Below are 9,827 nucleotides of genomic sequence, written 5' to 3'. Positions count from 1 at the left end.
TTATTTGAAGGCGACGCAGGCCAAACTAGATCCAGCAAAAAGTGTCAAACAGCGCCCTCTGCTGTCAGGCTAGAGCAGAAACCATAAAAAGCTTACAGCACCTGGTATTCCCAGGCGGTCTCCCATCCAAGTACTAACCAGGCCCGCCCCTGCTTAGCTTCCGAGATCGGACGAGATCGGGCGTTTTCAGGGTAGTATGGCCGTAAGCTGCCACATCAACTGAAAAGATCCTATTTGAAGGCGACGCAGGCCAAACTAGACTCCAGCAAAAAGTGTCAAACAGCGCCCTCTGCTGTCAGGCAAGAGCAGAAACCATAAAAAGCTTACAGCACCTGGTATTCCCAGGCGGTCTCCCATCCAAGTACTAACCAGGCCCGCCCCTGCTTAGCTTCCGAGATCGGACGAGATCGGGCGTTTTCAGGGTAGTATGGCCGTAAGCTGCCAGGTCAACTGAAAAGATCCTATTTGAAGGTGACGCAGGCCAAACTAGACTACAGCAAAAAGTGTCAAACAGCGCCCTCTGCTGTCAGGCAAGAGCAGAAACCATAAAAAGCTTACAGCACCTGGTATTCACAGGCGGTCTCCCATCCAAGTACTAACCAGGCCCGGCCCTGCTTAGCTTCCGAGATCGGACGAGATCAGGCGTTTTCAGGGTGGTATGGCCGTAAGCTGCCAGGACAACTGAAAAGATCTTATTTGAAGGCGACGCAGGCCAAACTAGATCCAGCAAAAAGTGTCAAACAGCGCCCTCTGCTGTCAGGCTAGAGCAGAAACCATAAAAAGCTTACAGCACCTGGTATTCCCAGGCGGTCTCCCATCCAAGTACTAACCAGGCCCTCCCCTGCTTAGCTTCCGAGATCAGGCGTTTTCAGGGTAGTGTGGCCGTAAGCTGCCAGGGCAACTGTAAAGATCCTATTTGAAGGCGACGCAGGCCAAACTAGACTCCAGCAAAAAGTGTCAAACAGCGCCCTCTGCTGTCAGGCTAGAGCAGAAACCATAAAAAGCTTACAGCACCTGGTATTCCCAGGCGGTCTCCCATCCAAGTACTAACCAGGCCCGCCCCTGCTTAGCTTCCGAGATCGGACGAGATCAGGCGTTTTCAGGGTAGTATGGCCGTAAGCTGCCAGGACAACTGAAAAGATCCTATTTGAAGGCGACGCAGGCCAAACTAGACTCCAGCAAAAAGTGTCAAACAGCGCCCTCTGCTGTCAGGCAAGAGCAGAAACCATAAAAAGCTTACAGCACCTGGTATTCCCAGGCGGTCTCCCATCCAAGTACTAACCAGGCCCGCCCCTGCTTAGCTTCCGAGATCGGACGAGATCGGGCGTTTTCAGGGTAGTATGGCCGTAAGCTGCCAGGTCAACTGAAAAGATCTTATTTGAAGGCGACGCAGGCCAAACTAGATCCAGCAAAAAGTGTCAAACAGCGCCCTCTGCTGTCAGGCTAGAGCAGAAACCATAAAAAGCTTACAGCACCTGGTATTCCCAGGCGGTCTCCCATCCAAGTACTAACCAGGCCCGCCCCTGCTTAGCTTCCGAGATCGGACGAGATCGGGCGTTTTCAGGGTAGTATGGCCGTAAGCTGCCAGGACAACTGAAAAGATCTTATTTGAAGGCGACGCAGGCCAAACTAGATCCAGCAAAAAGTGTCAAACAGCGCCCTCTGCTGTCAGGCTAGAGCATAAACCATAAAAAGCTTACAGCACCTGGTATTCCCAGGCGGTCTCCCATCAAAGTACTAACCAGGCCCGCCCCTGCTTAGCTTCCGAGATCGGACGAGATCGGGCGTTTTCAGGGTAGTATGGCCGTAAGCTGCCAGGTCAACTGAAAAGATCCTATTTGAAGGTGACGCAGGCCAAACTAGACTACAGCAAAAAGTGTCAAACAGCGCCCTCTGCTGTCAGGCAAGAGCAGAAACCATAAAAAGCTTACAGCACCTGGTATTCACAGGCGGTCTCCCATCCAAGTACTAACCAGGCCCGCCCCTGCTTAGCTTCCGAGATCGGGCGTTTTCAGGGTAGTATGGCCGTAAGCTGCCAGGACAACTGAAAAGATCTTATTTGAAGGCGACGCAGGCCAAACTAGATCAAGCAAAAAGTGTCAAACAGCGCCGTCTGCTGTCAGGCTAGAGCAGAAACCATAAAAAGCTTACAGCACCTGGTATTCCCAGGCGGTCTCCCATCCAAGTACTAACCAGGCCCGCCCCTGCTTAGCTTCCGAGATCGGACGAGATCGGGCGTTTTCAGGGTAGTATGGCCGTAAGCTGCCAGGTCAACTGAAAAGATCCTATTTGAAGGTGACGCAGGCCAAACAAGACTCCAGCAAAACATGTCAAACAGCGGCCTCTGCTGTCAGGCAAGAGCAGAAACCATGAAAAGCTTACAGCACCTGGTATTCCCAGGCGGTCCCCCATCCAAGTACTAACCAGTCCCGCCCCTGCTTAGCTTCCGAGATCGGACGAGATCTGGCGTTTTCAGGGTAGTATGGCCGTAAGCTGCCAGGGCAACTGAAAAGATCCTATTTGAAGAAGACGCAGGCCAAACTAGACTCCAGCAAAAAGTGTCAAACAGCGCCCTCTGCTGTCAGGCAAGAGCAGAAACCATGAAAAGCTTACAGCACCTGGTATTCCCAGGCGGTCTCCCATCCAAGTACTAACCAGGCCCGCCCCTGCTTAGCTTCCGAGATCGGACGAGATCAGGCGTTTTCAGGGTGGTATGGCCGTAAGCTGCCAGGACAACTGAAAAGATCTTATTTGAAGGCGACGCAGGCCAAACTAGATCCAGCAAAAAGTGTCAAACAGCGCCCTCTGCTGTCAGGCTAGAGCAGAAACCATAAAAAGCTTACAGCACCTGGTATTCCCAGGCGGTCTCCCATCCAAGTACTAACCAGGCCCTCCCCTGCTTAGCTTCCGAGATCAGGCGTTTTCAGGGTAGTGTGGCCGTAAGCTGCCACATCAACTGAAAAGATCCTATTTGAAGGCGACGCAGGCCAAACTAGACTCCAGCAAAAAGTGTCAAACAGCGCCCTCTGCTGTCAGGCAAGAGCAGAAACCATAAAAAGCTTACAGCACCTGGTATTCCCAGGCGGTCTCCCATCCAAGTACTAACCAGGCCCGCCCCTGCTTAGCTTCCGAGATCGGACGAGATCGGGCGTTTTCAGGGTAGTATGGCCGTAAGCTGCCAGGTCAACTGAAAAGATCCTATTTGAAGGTGACGCAGGCCAAACTAGACTACAGCAAAAAGTGTCAAACAGCGCCCTCTGCTGTCAGGCAAGAGCAGAAACCATAAAAAGCTTACAGCACCTGGTATTCACAGGCGGTCTCCCATCCAAGTACTAACCAGGCCCGGCCCTGCTTAGCTTCTGAGATCGTACGAGATCGGGCGTTTTCAGGGTAGTATGGCCTAAGCTGCGAGGTCAACTGAAAAGATCCTATTTGAAGGTGACGCAGGCCAAACTAGAGTACTGCAAAAAGTGTCAAACAGCGCCCTCTGCTGTCAGGCAAGAGCAGAAACCATAAAAAGCTTACAGCACCTGGTATTCACAGGTGGTCTCCCATCCAAGTACTAACCAGGCCCGCCCCTGCTTAGCTTCAGAGATCGGGCGTTTTCAGGGTAGTATGGCCGTAAGCTGCCAGGACAACTGAAAAGATCCTATTTGAAGAAGACGCAGGCCAAACTAGACTCCAGCAAAAAGTGTCAAACAGCGCCCTCTGCTGTCAGGCAAGAGCAGAAACCATAAAAAGCTTACAGCACCTGGTAATCCCAGGCGGTCTCCCATCCAAGTACTAACCAGGACCGCCCCTGCTTAGCTTCCGAGATCGGACGAGATCGGGCGTTTTCAGGGTAGTATGGCCGTAAGCTGGCAGGTCAACTGAAAAGATCCTATTTGAAGGTGACGCAGGCCAAACTAGACTACAGCAAAAAGTGTCAAACAGCGCCCTCTGCTGTCAGGCAAGAGCAGAAACCATAAAAAGCTTACAGCACCTGGTATTCACAGGCGGTCTCCCATCCAAGTACTAACCAGGCCCGGCCCTGCTTAGCTTCCGAGATCGTACGAGATCGGGCGTTTTCAGGGTAGTATGGCCTAAGCTGCCAGGTCAACTGAAAAGATCCTATTTGAAGGTGACGCAGGCCAAACAAGACTCCAGCAAAACATGTCAAACAGCGGCCTCTGCTGTCAGGCAAGAGCAGAAACCATGAAAAGCTTACAGCACCTGGTATTCCCAGGCGGTCTCCCATCCAAGTACTAACCAGTCCCGCCCCTGCTTAGCTTCCGAGATCGGACGAGATCGGGCGTTTTCAGGGTAGTATGGCCGTAAGCTGCCAGGGCAACTGAAAAGATCCTATTTGAAGAAGACGCAGGCCAAACTAGACTCCAGCAAAAAGTGTCAAACAGCGCCCTCTGCTGTCAGGCAAGAGCAGAAACCATGAAAAGCTTACAGCACCTGGTATTCCCAGGCGGTCTCCCATCCAAGTACTAACCAGGCCCGCCCCTGCTTAGCTTCCGAGATCGCACGAGATCAGGCGTTTTCAGGGTGGTATGGCCGTAAGCTGCCAGGACAACTGAAAAGATCTTATTTGAAGGCGACGCAGGCCAAACTAGATCCAGCAAAAAGTGTCAAACAGCGCCCTCTGCTGTCAGGCTAGAGCAGAAACCATAAAAAGCTTACAGCACCTGGTATTCCCAGGCGGTCTCCCATCCAAGTACTAACCAGGCCCTCCCCTGCTTAGCTTCCGAGATCAGGCGTTTTCAGGGTAGTGTGGCCGTAAGCTGCCAGGGCAACTGTAAAGATCCTATTTGAAGGCGACGCAGGCCAAACTAGACTCCAGCAAAAAGTGTCAAACAGCGCCCTCTGCTGTCAGGCAAGAGCAGAAACCATAAAAAGCTTACAGCACCTGGTATTCCCAGGCGGTCTCCCATCCAAGTACAAACCAGGCCCGCCCCTGCTTAGCTTCCGAGATCGGACGAGATCGGGCGTTTTCAGGGTAGTATGGCCGTAAGCTGCCACATCAACTGAAAAGATCCTATTTGAAGGCGACGCAGGCCAAACTAGACTCCAGCAAAAAGTGTCAAACAGTGCCCTCTGCTGTCAGGCAAGAGCAGAAACCATAAAAAGCTTACAGCACCTGGTATTCCCAGGCGGTCTCCCATCCAAGTACTAACCAGGCCCGCCCCTGCTTAGCTTCCGAGATCGGACGAGATCGGGCGTTTTCAGGGTAGTATGGCCGTAAGCTGCCAGGTCAACTGAAAAGATCCTATTTGAAGGTGACGCAGGCCAAACTAGACGACAGCAAAAAGTGTCAAACAGCGCCCTCTGCTGTCAGGCAAGAGCAGAAACCATAAAAAGCTTACAGCACCTGGTATTCACAGGCGGTCTCCCATCCAAGTACTAACCAGGCCCGGCCCTGCTTAGCTTCTGAGATCGTACGAGATCGGGCGTTTTCAGGGTAGTATGGCCTAAGCTGCGAGGTCAACTGAAAAGATCCTATTTGAAGGTGACGCAGGCCAAACTAGAGTACAGCAAAAAGTGTCAAATAGCGCCCTCTGCTGTCAGGCAAGAGCAGAAACCATAAAAAGCTTACAGCACCTGGTATTCACAGGCGGTCTCCCATCCAAGTACTAACCAGGCCCGCCCCTGCTTAGCTTCCGAGATCGGGCGTTTTCAGGGTAGTATGGCCGTAAGCTGCCAGGACAACTGAAAAGATCCTATTTGAAGAAGACGCAGGCCAAACTAGACTCCAGCAAAAAGTGTCAAACAGCGCCCTCTGCTGTCAGGCAAGAGCAGAAACCATAAAAAGCTTACAGCACCTGGTAATCCCAGGCGGTCTCCCATCCAAGTACTAACCAGGACCGCCCCTGCTTAGCTTCCGAGATCGGACGAGATCGGGCATTTTCAGGGTAGTATGGCCGTAAGCTGCCAGGTCAACTGAAAAGATCCTATTTGAAGGTGACGCAGGCCAAACTAGACTACAGCAAAAAGTGTCAAACAGCGCCCTCTGCTGTCAGGCAAGAGCAGAAACCATAAAAAGCTTACAGCACCTGGTATTCACAGGCGGTCTCGCATCCAAGTACTAACCAGGCCCGGCCCTGCTTAGCTTCCGAGATCGTACGAGATCGGGCGTTTTCAGGGTAGTATGGCCTAAGCTGCCAGGTCAACTGAAAAGATCCTATTTGAAGGTGACACAGGCCAAACTAGACTACAGCAAAAAGTGTCAAACAGCGCCCTCTGCTGTCAGGCAAGAGCAGAAACCATAAAAAGCTTACAGCACCTGGTATTCACAGGCGGTCTCCCATCCAAGTACAAACCAGGCCCGCCCCTGCTTAGCTTCCGAGATTGGGCGTTTTCAGGGTAGTATGGCCGTAAGCTGCCAGGACAACTGAAAAGATCTTATTTGAAGGCGACGCAGGCCAAACTAGATCAAGCAAAAAGTGTCAAACAGCGCCCTCTGCTGTCAGGCTACAGCAGAAACCATAAAAAGCTTACAGCACCTGGTATTCCCAGGCGGTCTCCCATCCAAGTACTAACCAGGCCCGCCCCTGCTTAGCTTCCGAGATCGGACGAGATCGGGCGTTTTCAGGGTAGTATGGCCGTAAGCTGCCAGGTCAACTGAAAAGATCCTATTTGAAGGTGACGCAGGCCAAACTAGACTCCAGCAAAACATGTCAAACAGCGCCCTCTGCTGTCAGGCAAGAGCAGAAACCATGAAAAGCTTACAGCACCTGGTATTCCCAGGCGGTCTCCCATCCAAGTACTAACCAGGCCCGCCCCTGCTTAGCTTCCGAGATCGGACGAGATCAGGCGTTTTCAGGGTGGTATGGCCGTAAGCTGCCAGGACAACTGAAAAGATCTTATTTGAAGGCGATGCAGGCCAAACTAGATCCAGCAAAAAGTGTCAAACAGCGCCCTCTGCTGTCAGGCTAGAGCAGAAACCATAAAAAGCTTACAGCACCTGGTATTCCCAGGCGGTCTCCCATCCAAGTACTAACCAGGCCCTCCCCTGCTTAGCTTCCGAGATCAGGCGTTTTCAGGGTAGTGTGGCCGTAAGCTGCCAGGGCAACTGTAAAGATCCTATTTGAAGGCGACGCAGGCCAAACTAGACTCCAGCAAAAAGTGTCAAACAGCGCCCTCTGCTGTCAGGCAAGAGCAGAAACCATAAAAAGCTTACAGCACCTGGTATTCCCAGGCGGTCTCCCATCCAAGTACTAACCAGGCCCGCCCCTGCTTAGCTTCCGAGATCGGACGAAATCGGGCGTTTTCAGGGTAGTATGGCCGTAAGCTGCCACATCAACTGAAAAGATCCTATTTGAAGGCGACGCAGGCCAAACTAGACTCCAGCAAAAAGTGTCAAACAGCGCCCTCTGCTGTCAGGCAAGAGCAGAAACCATAAAAAGCTTACAGCACCTGGTATTCCCAGGCGGTCTCCCATCCAAGTACTAACCAGGCCCGCCCCTGCTTAGCTTCCGAGATCGGACGAGATCGGGCGTTTTCAGGGTAGTATGGCCGTAAGCTGCCAGGACAACTGAAAAGATCCTATTTGAAGGCGACGCAGGCCAAACTAGACTCCAGCAAAAAGTGTCAAACAGCGCCCTCTGCTGTCAGGCAAGAGCAGAAACCATAAAAAGCTTACAGCACCTGGTATTCCCAGGCGGTCTCCCATCCAAGTACTAACCAGGCCCGCCCCTGCTTAGCTTCCGAGATTGGACGAGATCGGGCGTTTTCAGGGTAGTATGGCCGTAAGCTGCCAGGACAACTGAAAAGATCCTATTTGAAGGCGACGCAGGCCAAACTAGACTCCAGCAAAAAGTGTCAAACAGCGCCCTCTGCTGTCAGGCAAGAGCAGAAACCATAAAAAGCTTACAGCACCTGGTATTCCCAGGCGGTCTCCCATCCAAGTACTAACCAGGCCCGCCCCTGCTTAGCTTCCGAGATCGGACGAGATCGGGCGTTTTCAGGGTAGTATGGCCGTAAGCTGCCAGGTCAACTGAAAAGATCCTATTTGAAGGTGACGCAGGCCAAACTAGACTACAGCAAAAAGTGTCAAACAGCGCCCTCTGCTGTCAGGCAAGAGCAGAAACCATAAAAAGCTTACAGCACCTGGTATTCACAGGCGGTCTCCCATCCAAGTACTAACCAGGCCGGCCCTGCTTAGCTTCCGAGATCGTACGAGATCGGGCGTTTTCAGGGTAGTATGGCCTAAGCTGCCAGGTCAACTGAAAAGATCCTATTTGAAGGTGACACAGGCCAAACTAGACTACAGCAAAAAGTGTCAAACAGCGCCCTCTGCTGTCAGGCAAGAGCAGAAACCATAAAAAGCTTACAGCACCTGGTATTCACAGGCGGTCTCCCATCCAAGTACAAACCAGGCCCGCCCCTGCTTAGCTTCCGAGATTTGGCGTTTTCAGGGTAGTATGGCCGTAAGCTGCCAGGACAACTGAAAAGATCTTATTTGATGGCGACGCAGGCCAAACTAGATCAAGCAAAAAGTGTCAAACAGCGCCCTCTGCTGTCAGGCTACAGCAGAAACCATAAAAAGCTTACAGCACCTGGTATTCCCAGGCGGTCTCCCATCCAAGTACTAACCAGGCCCGCCCCTGCTTAGCTTCCGAGATCGGACGAGATCGGGCGTTTTCAGGGTAGTATGGCCGTAAGCTGCCAGGTCAACTGAAAAGATCCTATTTGAAGGTGACGCAGGCCAAACTAGACTCCAGCAAAACATGTCAAACAGCGCCCTCTGCTGTCAGGCAATAGCAGAAACCATGAAAAGCTTACAGCACCTGGTATTCCCAGGCGGTCTCCCATCCAAGTACTAACCAGGCCCGCCCCTGCTTAGCTTCCGAGATCGGACGAGATCAGGCGTTTTCAGGGTGGTATGGCTGTAAGCTGCCAGGACAACTGAAAAGATCTTATTTGAAGGCGATGCAGGCCAAACTAGATCCAGCAAAAAGTGTCAAACAGCGCCCTCTGCTGTCAGGCTAGAGCAGAAACCATAAAAAGCTTACAGCACCTGGTATTCCCAGGCGGTCTCCCATCCAAGTACTAACCAGGCCCTCCCCTGCTTAGCTTCCGAGATCAGGCGTTTTCAGGGTAGTGTGGCCGTAAGCTGCCAGGGCAACTGTAAAGATCCTATTTGAAGGCGACGCATGCCAAACTAGACTCCAGCAAAAAGTGTCAAACAGCGCCCTCTGCTGTCAGGCAAGAGCAGAAACCATAAAAAGCTTACAGCACCTGGTATTCCCAGGCGGTCTCCCATCCAATTACTAACCAGTCCCGCCCCTGCTTAGCTTCCGAGATCGGACGAGATCGGGCATTTTCAGGGTAGTATGGCCGTAAGCTGCCAGGTCAACTGAAAAGATCCTATTTGAAGGTGACGCAGGCCAAACTAGACTACAGCAAAAAGTGTCAAACAGCGCCCTCTGCTGTCAGGCAAGAGCAGAAACCATAAAAAGCTTACAGCACCTGGTATTCACAGGCGGTCTCGCATCCAAGTACTAACCAGGCCCGGCCCTGCTTAGCTTCCGAGATCGTACGAGATCGGGCGTTTTCAGGGTAGTATGGCCTAAGCTGCCAGGTCAACTGAAAAGATCCTATTTGAAGGTGACACAGGCCAAACTAGACTACAGCAAAAAGTGTCAAACAGCGCCCTCTGCTGTCAGGCAAGAGCAGAAACCATAAAAAGCTTACAGCACCTGGTATTCACAGGCGGTCTCCCATCCAAGTACAAACCAGGCCCGCCCCTGCTTAGCTTCCGAGATTGGGCGTTTTCAGGGTAGTATGGCCGTAAGCTGCCAGGACAACTGAAAAGATCTTATTTGAAGGCGACGCAGGCC

General features: G+C 52.1%; 27 non-coding genes and 16 pseudogenes across 27 annotated transcripts; all 43 read right to left on the bottom strand.

Annotated features, from left to right (window-relative positions):
• Nucleotides 1–89: 89 nt before the first annotated feature.
• On the bottom strand, nt 90–208 carry LOC131115068 (5S ribosomal RNA). The gene has a single exon (XR_009122359.1). It is a non-coding gene; the product is annotated as a 5S ribosomal RNA (ribosomal RNA).
• A 112-nt stretch (nt 209–320) lies between these two features.
• LOC131115067 (5S ribosomal RNA) lies at nt 321–439 on the bottom strand. The gene has a single exon (XR_009122358.1). It is a non-coding gene; the product is annotated as a 5S ribosomal RNA (ribosomal RNA).
• A 112-nt stretch (nt 440–551) lies between these two features.
• LOC131115317 (5S ribosomal RNA) lies at nt 552–670 on the bottom strand. The gene has a single exon (XR_009122598.1). It is a non-coding gene; the product is annotated as a 5S ribosomal RNA (ribosomal RNA).
• A 111-nt stretch (nt 671–781) lies between these two features.
• LOC131112868 (5S ribosomal RNA) lies at nt 782–890 on the bottom strand (annotated as a pseudogene).
• Nucleotides 891–1,002: 112 nt separating this feature from the next.
• Nucleotides 1,003–1,121, bottom strand: LOC131115865 (5S ribosomal RNA). Its single transcript, XR_009123134.1, has one exon. It is a non-coding gene; the product is annotated as a 5S ribosomal RNA (ribosomal RNA).
• A 112-nt stretch (nt 1,122–1,233) lies between these two features.
• Nucleotides 1,234–1,352, bottom strand: LOC131115066 (5S ribosomal RNA). The gene has a single exon (XR_009122357.1). It is a non-coding gene; the product is annotated as a 5S ribosomal RNA (ribosomal RNA).
• A 111-nt stretch (nt 1,353–1,463) lies between these two features.
• Nucleotides 1,464–1,582, bottom strand: LOC131115065 (5S ribosomal RNA). Its single transcript, XR_009122356.1, has one exon. It is a non-coding gene; the product is annotated as a 5S ribosomal RNA (ribosomal RNA).
• A 111-nt stretch (nt 1,583–1,693) lies between these two features.
• On the bottom strand, nt 1,694–1,812 carry LOC131115339 (5S ribosomal RNA). The gene has a single exon (XR_009122619.1). It is a non-coding gene; the product is annotated as a 5S ribosomal RNA (ribosomal RNA).
• Nucleotides 1,813–1,924: 112 nt separating this feature from the next.
• Nucleotides 1,925–2,033, bottom strand: LOC131112346 (5S ribosomal RNA; annotated as a pseudogene).
• Nucleotides 2,034–2,144: 111 nt separating this feature from the next.
• Nucleotides 2,145–2,263, bottom strand: LOC131115064 (5S ribosomal RNA). The gene has a single exon (XR_009122355.1). It is a non-coding gene; the product is annotated as a 5S ribosomal RNA (ribosomal RNA).
• A 112-nt stretch (nt 2,264–2,375) lies between these two features.
• LOC131118545 (5S ribosomal RNA) lies at nt 2,376–2,494 on the bottom strand. Its single transcript, XR_009125711.1, has one exon. It is a non-coding gene; the product is annotated as a 5S ribosomal RNA (ribosomal RNA).
• A 112-nt stretch (nt 2,495–2,606) lies between these two features.
• On the bottom strand, nt 2,607–2,725 carry LOC131114130 (5S ribosomal RNA). The gene has a single exon (XR_009121570.1). It is a non-coding gene; the product is annotated as a 5S ribosomal RNA (ribosomal RNA).
• Nucleotides 2,726–2,836: 111 nt separating this feature from the next.
• On the bottom strand, nt 2,837–2,945 carry LOC131112867 (5S ribosomal RNA; annotated as a pseudogene).
• A 112-nt stretch (nt 2,946–3,057) lies between these two features.
• On the bottom strand, nt 3,058–3,176 carry LOC131115063 (5S ribosomal RNA). The gene has a single exon (XR_009122354.1). It is a non-coding gene; the product is annotated as a 5S ribosomal RNA (ribosomal RNA).
• Nucleotides 3,177–3,288: 112 nt separating this feature from the next.
• On the bottom strand, nt 3,289–3,406 carry LOC131112102 (5S ribosomal RNA; annotated as a pseudogene).
• Nucleotides 3,407–3,518: 112 nt separating this feature from the next.
• On the bottom strand, nt 3,519–3,627 carry LOC131113721 (5S ribosomal RNA; annotated as a pseudogene).
• A 112-nt stretch (nt 3,628–3,739) lies between these two features.
• Nucleotides 3,740–3,858, bottom strand: LOC131118300 (5S ribosomal RNA). The gene has a single exon (XR_009125465.1). It is a non-coding gene; the product is annotated as a 5S ribosomal RNA (ribosomal RNA).
• A 112-nt stretch (nt 3,859–3,970) lies between these two features.
• Nucleotides 3,971–4,088, bottom strand: LOC131111464 (5S ribosomal RNA). The gene has a single exon (XR_009121176.1). It is a non-coding gene; the product is annotated as a 5S ribosomal RNA (ribosomal RNA).
• Nucleotides 4,089–4,200: 112 nt separating this feature from the next.
• Nucleotides 4,201–4,319, bottom strand: LOC131117213 (5S ribosomal RNA). Its single transcript, XR_009124438.1, has one exon. It is a non-coding gene; the product is annotated as a 5S ribosomal RNA (ribosomal RNA).
• A 112-nt stretch (nt 4,320–4,431) lies between these two features.
• Nucleotides 4,432–4,550, bottom strand: LOC131115869 (5S ribosomal RNA). The gene has a single exon (XR_009123138.1). It is a non-coding gene; the product is annotated as a 5S ribosomal RNA (ribosomal RNA).
• A 111-nt stretch (nt 4,551–4,661) lies between these two features.
• Nucleotides 4,662–4,770, bottom strand: LOC131112866 (5S ribosomal RNA; annotated as a pseudogene).
• A 112-nt stretch (nt 4,771–4,882) lies between these two features.
• Nucleotides 4,883–5,001, bottom strand: LOC131115795 (5S ribosomal RNA). Its single transcript, XR_009123065.1, has one exon. It is a non-coding gene; the product is annotated as a 5S ribosomal RNA (ribosomal RNA).
• A 112-nt stretch (nt 5,002–5,113) lies between these two features.
• LOC131115061 (5S ribosomal RNA) lies at nt 5,114–5,232 on the bottom strand. Its single transcript, XR_009122352.1, has one exon. It is a non-coding gene; the product is annotated as a 5S ribosomal RNA (ribosomal RNA).
• A 112-nt stretch (nt 5,233–5,344) lies between these two features.
• Nucleotides 5,345–5,462, bottom strand: LOC131112101 (5S ribosomal RNA; annotated as a pseudogene).
• Nucleotides 5,463–5,574: 112 nt separating this feature from the next.
• Nucleotides 5,575–5,683, bottom strand: LOC131112344 (5S ribosomal RNA; annotated as a pseudogene).
• A 112-nt stretch (nt 5,684–5,795) lies between these two features.
• LOC131118729 (5S ribosomal RNA) lies at nt 5,796–5,914 on the bottom strand. The gene has a single exon (XR_009125885.1). It is a non-coding gene; the product is annotated as a 5S ribosomal RNA (ribosomal RNA).
• A 112-nt stretch (nt 5,915–6,026) lies between these two features.
• Nucleotides 6,027–6,144, bottom strand: LOC131112697 (5S ribosomal RNA; annotated as a pseudogene).
• A 112-nt stretch (nt 6,145–6,256) lies between these two features.
• LOC131113935 (5S ribosomal RNA) lies at nt 6,257–6,365 on the bottom strand (annotated as a pseudogene).
• Nucleotides 6,366–6,476: 111 nt separating this feature from the next.
• LOC131115060 (5S ribosomal RNA) lies at nt 6,477–6,595 on the bottom strand. Its single transcript, XR_009122351.1, has one exon. It is a non-coding gene; the product is annotated as a 5S ribosomal RNA (ribosomal RNA).
• A 112-nt stretch (nt 6,596–6,707) lies between these two features.
• Nucleotides 6,708–6,826, bottom strand: LOC131114118 (5S ribosomal RNA). The gene has a single exon (XR_009121568.1). It is a non-coding gene; the product is annotated as a 5S ribosomal RNA (ribosomal RNA).
• Nucleotides 6,827–6,937: 111 nt separating this feature from the next.
• Nucleotides 6,938–7,046, bottom strand: LOC131112865 (5S ribosomal RNA; annotated as a pseudogene).
• Nucleotides 7,047–7,158: 112 nt separating this feature from the next.
• On the bottom strand, nt 7,159–7,277 carry LOC131115971 (5S ribosomal RNA). The gene has a single exon (XR_009123238.1). It is a non-coding gene; the product is annotated as a 5S ribosomal RNA (ribosomal RNA).
• Nucleotides 7,278–7,389: 112 nt separating this feature from the next.
• On the bottom strand, nt 7,390–7,508 carry LOC131115059 (5S ribosomal RNA). Its single transcript, XR_009122350.1, has one exon. It is a non-coding gene; the product is annotated as a 5S ribosomal RNA (ribosomal RNA).
• Nucleotides 7,509–7,620: 112 nt separating this feature from the next.
• On the bottom strand, nt 7,621–7,739 carry LOC131116807 (5S ribosomal RNA). Its single transcript, XR_009124043.1, has one exon. It is a non-coding gene; the product is annotated as a 5S ribosomal RNA (ribosomal RNA).
• A 112-nt stretch (nt 7,740–7,851) lies between these two features.
• Nucleotides 7,852–7,970, bottom strand: LOC131115057 (5S ribosomal RNA). The gene has a single exon (XR_009122349.1). It is a non-coding gene; the product is annotated as a 5S ribosomal RNA (ribosomal RNA).
• A 112-nt stretch (nt 7,971–8,082) lies between these two features.
• Nucleotides 8,083–8,199, bottom strand: LOC131113041 (5S ribosomal RNA; annotated as a pseudogene).
• A 112-nt stretch (nt 8,200–8,311) lies between these two features.
• Nucleotides 8,312–8,420, bottom strand: LOC131114178 (5S ribosomal RNA; annotated as a pseudogene).
• Nucleotides 8,421–8,531: 111 nt separating this feature from the next.
• Nucleotides 8,532–8,650, bottom strand: LOC131115056 (5S ribosomal RNA). The gene has a single exon (XR_009122348.1). It is a non-coding gene; the product is annotated as a 5S ribosomal RNA (ribosomal RNA).
• Nucleotides 8,651–8,762: 112 nt separating this feature from the next.
• Nucleotides 8,763–8,881, bottom strand: LOC131115229 (5S ribosomal RNA). The gene has a single exon (XR_009122514.1). It is a non-coding gene; the product is annotated as a 5S ribosomal RNA (ribosomal RNA).
• A 111-nt stretch (nt 8,882–8,992) lies between these two features.
• Nucleotides 8,993–9,101, bottom strand: LOC131112864 (5S ribosomal RNA; annotated as a pseudogene).
• A 112-nt stretch (nt 9,102–9,213) lies between these two features.
• Nucleotides 9,214–9,332, bottom strand: LOC131118862 (5S ribosomal RNA). Its single transcript, XR_009126002.1, has one exon. It is a non-coding gene; the product is annotated as a 5S ribosomal RNA (ribosomal RNA).
• A 112-nt stretch (nt 9,333–9,444) lies between these two features.
• Nucleotides 9,445–9,562, bottom strand: LOC131112696 (5S ribosomal RNA; annotated as a pseudogene).
• A 112-nt stretch (nt 9,563–9,674) lies between these two features.
• On the bottom strand, nt 9,675–9,783 carry LOC131113934 (5S ribosomal RNA; annotated as a pseudogene).
• Between the last annotated feature and the right edge of the window lie 44 nt (nt 9,784–9,827).

This window comes from Doryrhamphus excisus, unplaced genomic scaffold, assembly GCF_030265055.1.
Source record: "Doryrhamphus excisus isolate RoL2022-K1 unplaced genomic scaffold, RoL_Dexc_1.0 HiC_scaffold_25, whole genome shotgun sequence".
Taxonomy (NCBI): Eukaryota; Metazoa; Chordata; class Actinopteri; order Syngnathiformes; family Syngnathidae; genus Doryrhamphus; species Doryrhamphus excisus.
This window is presented reverse-complemented; position numbering and strand designations above follow the sequence as displayed.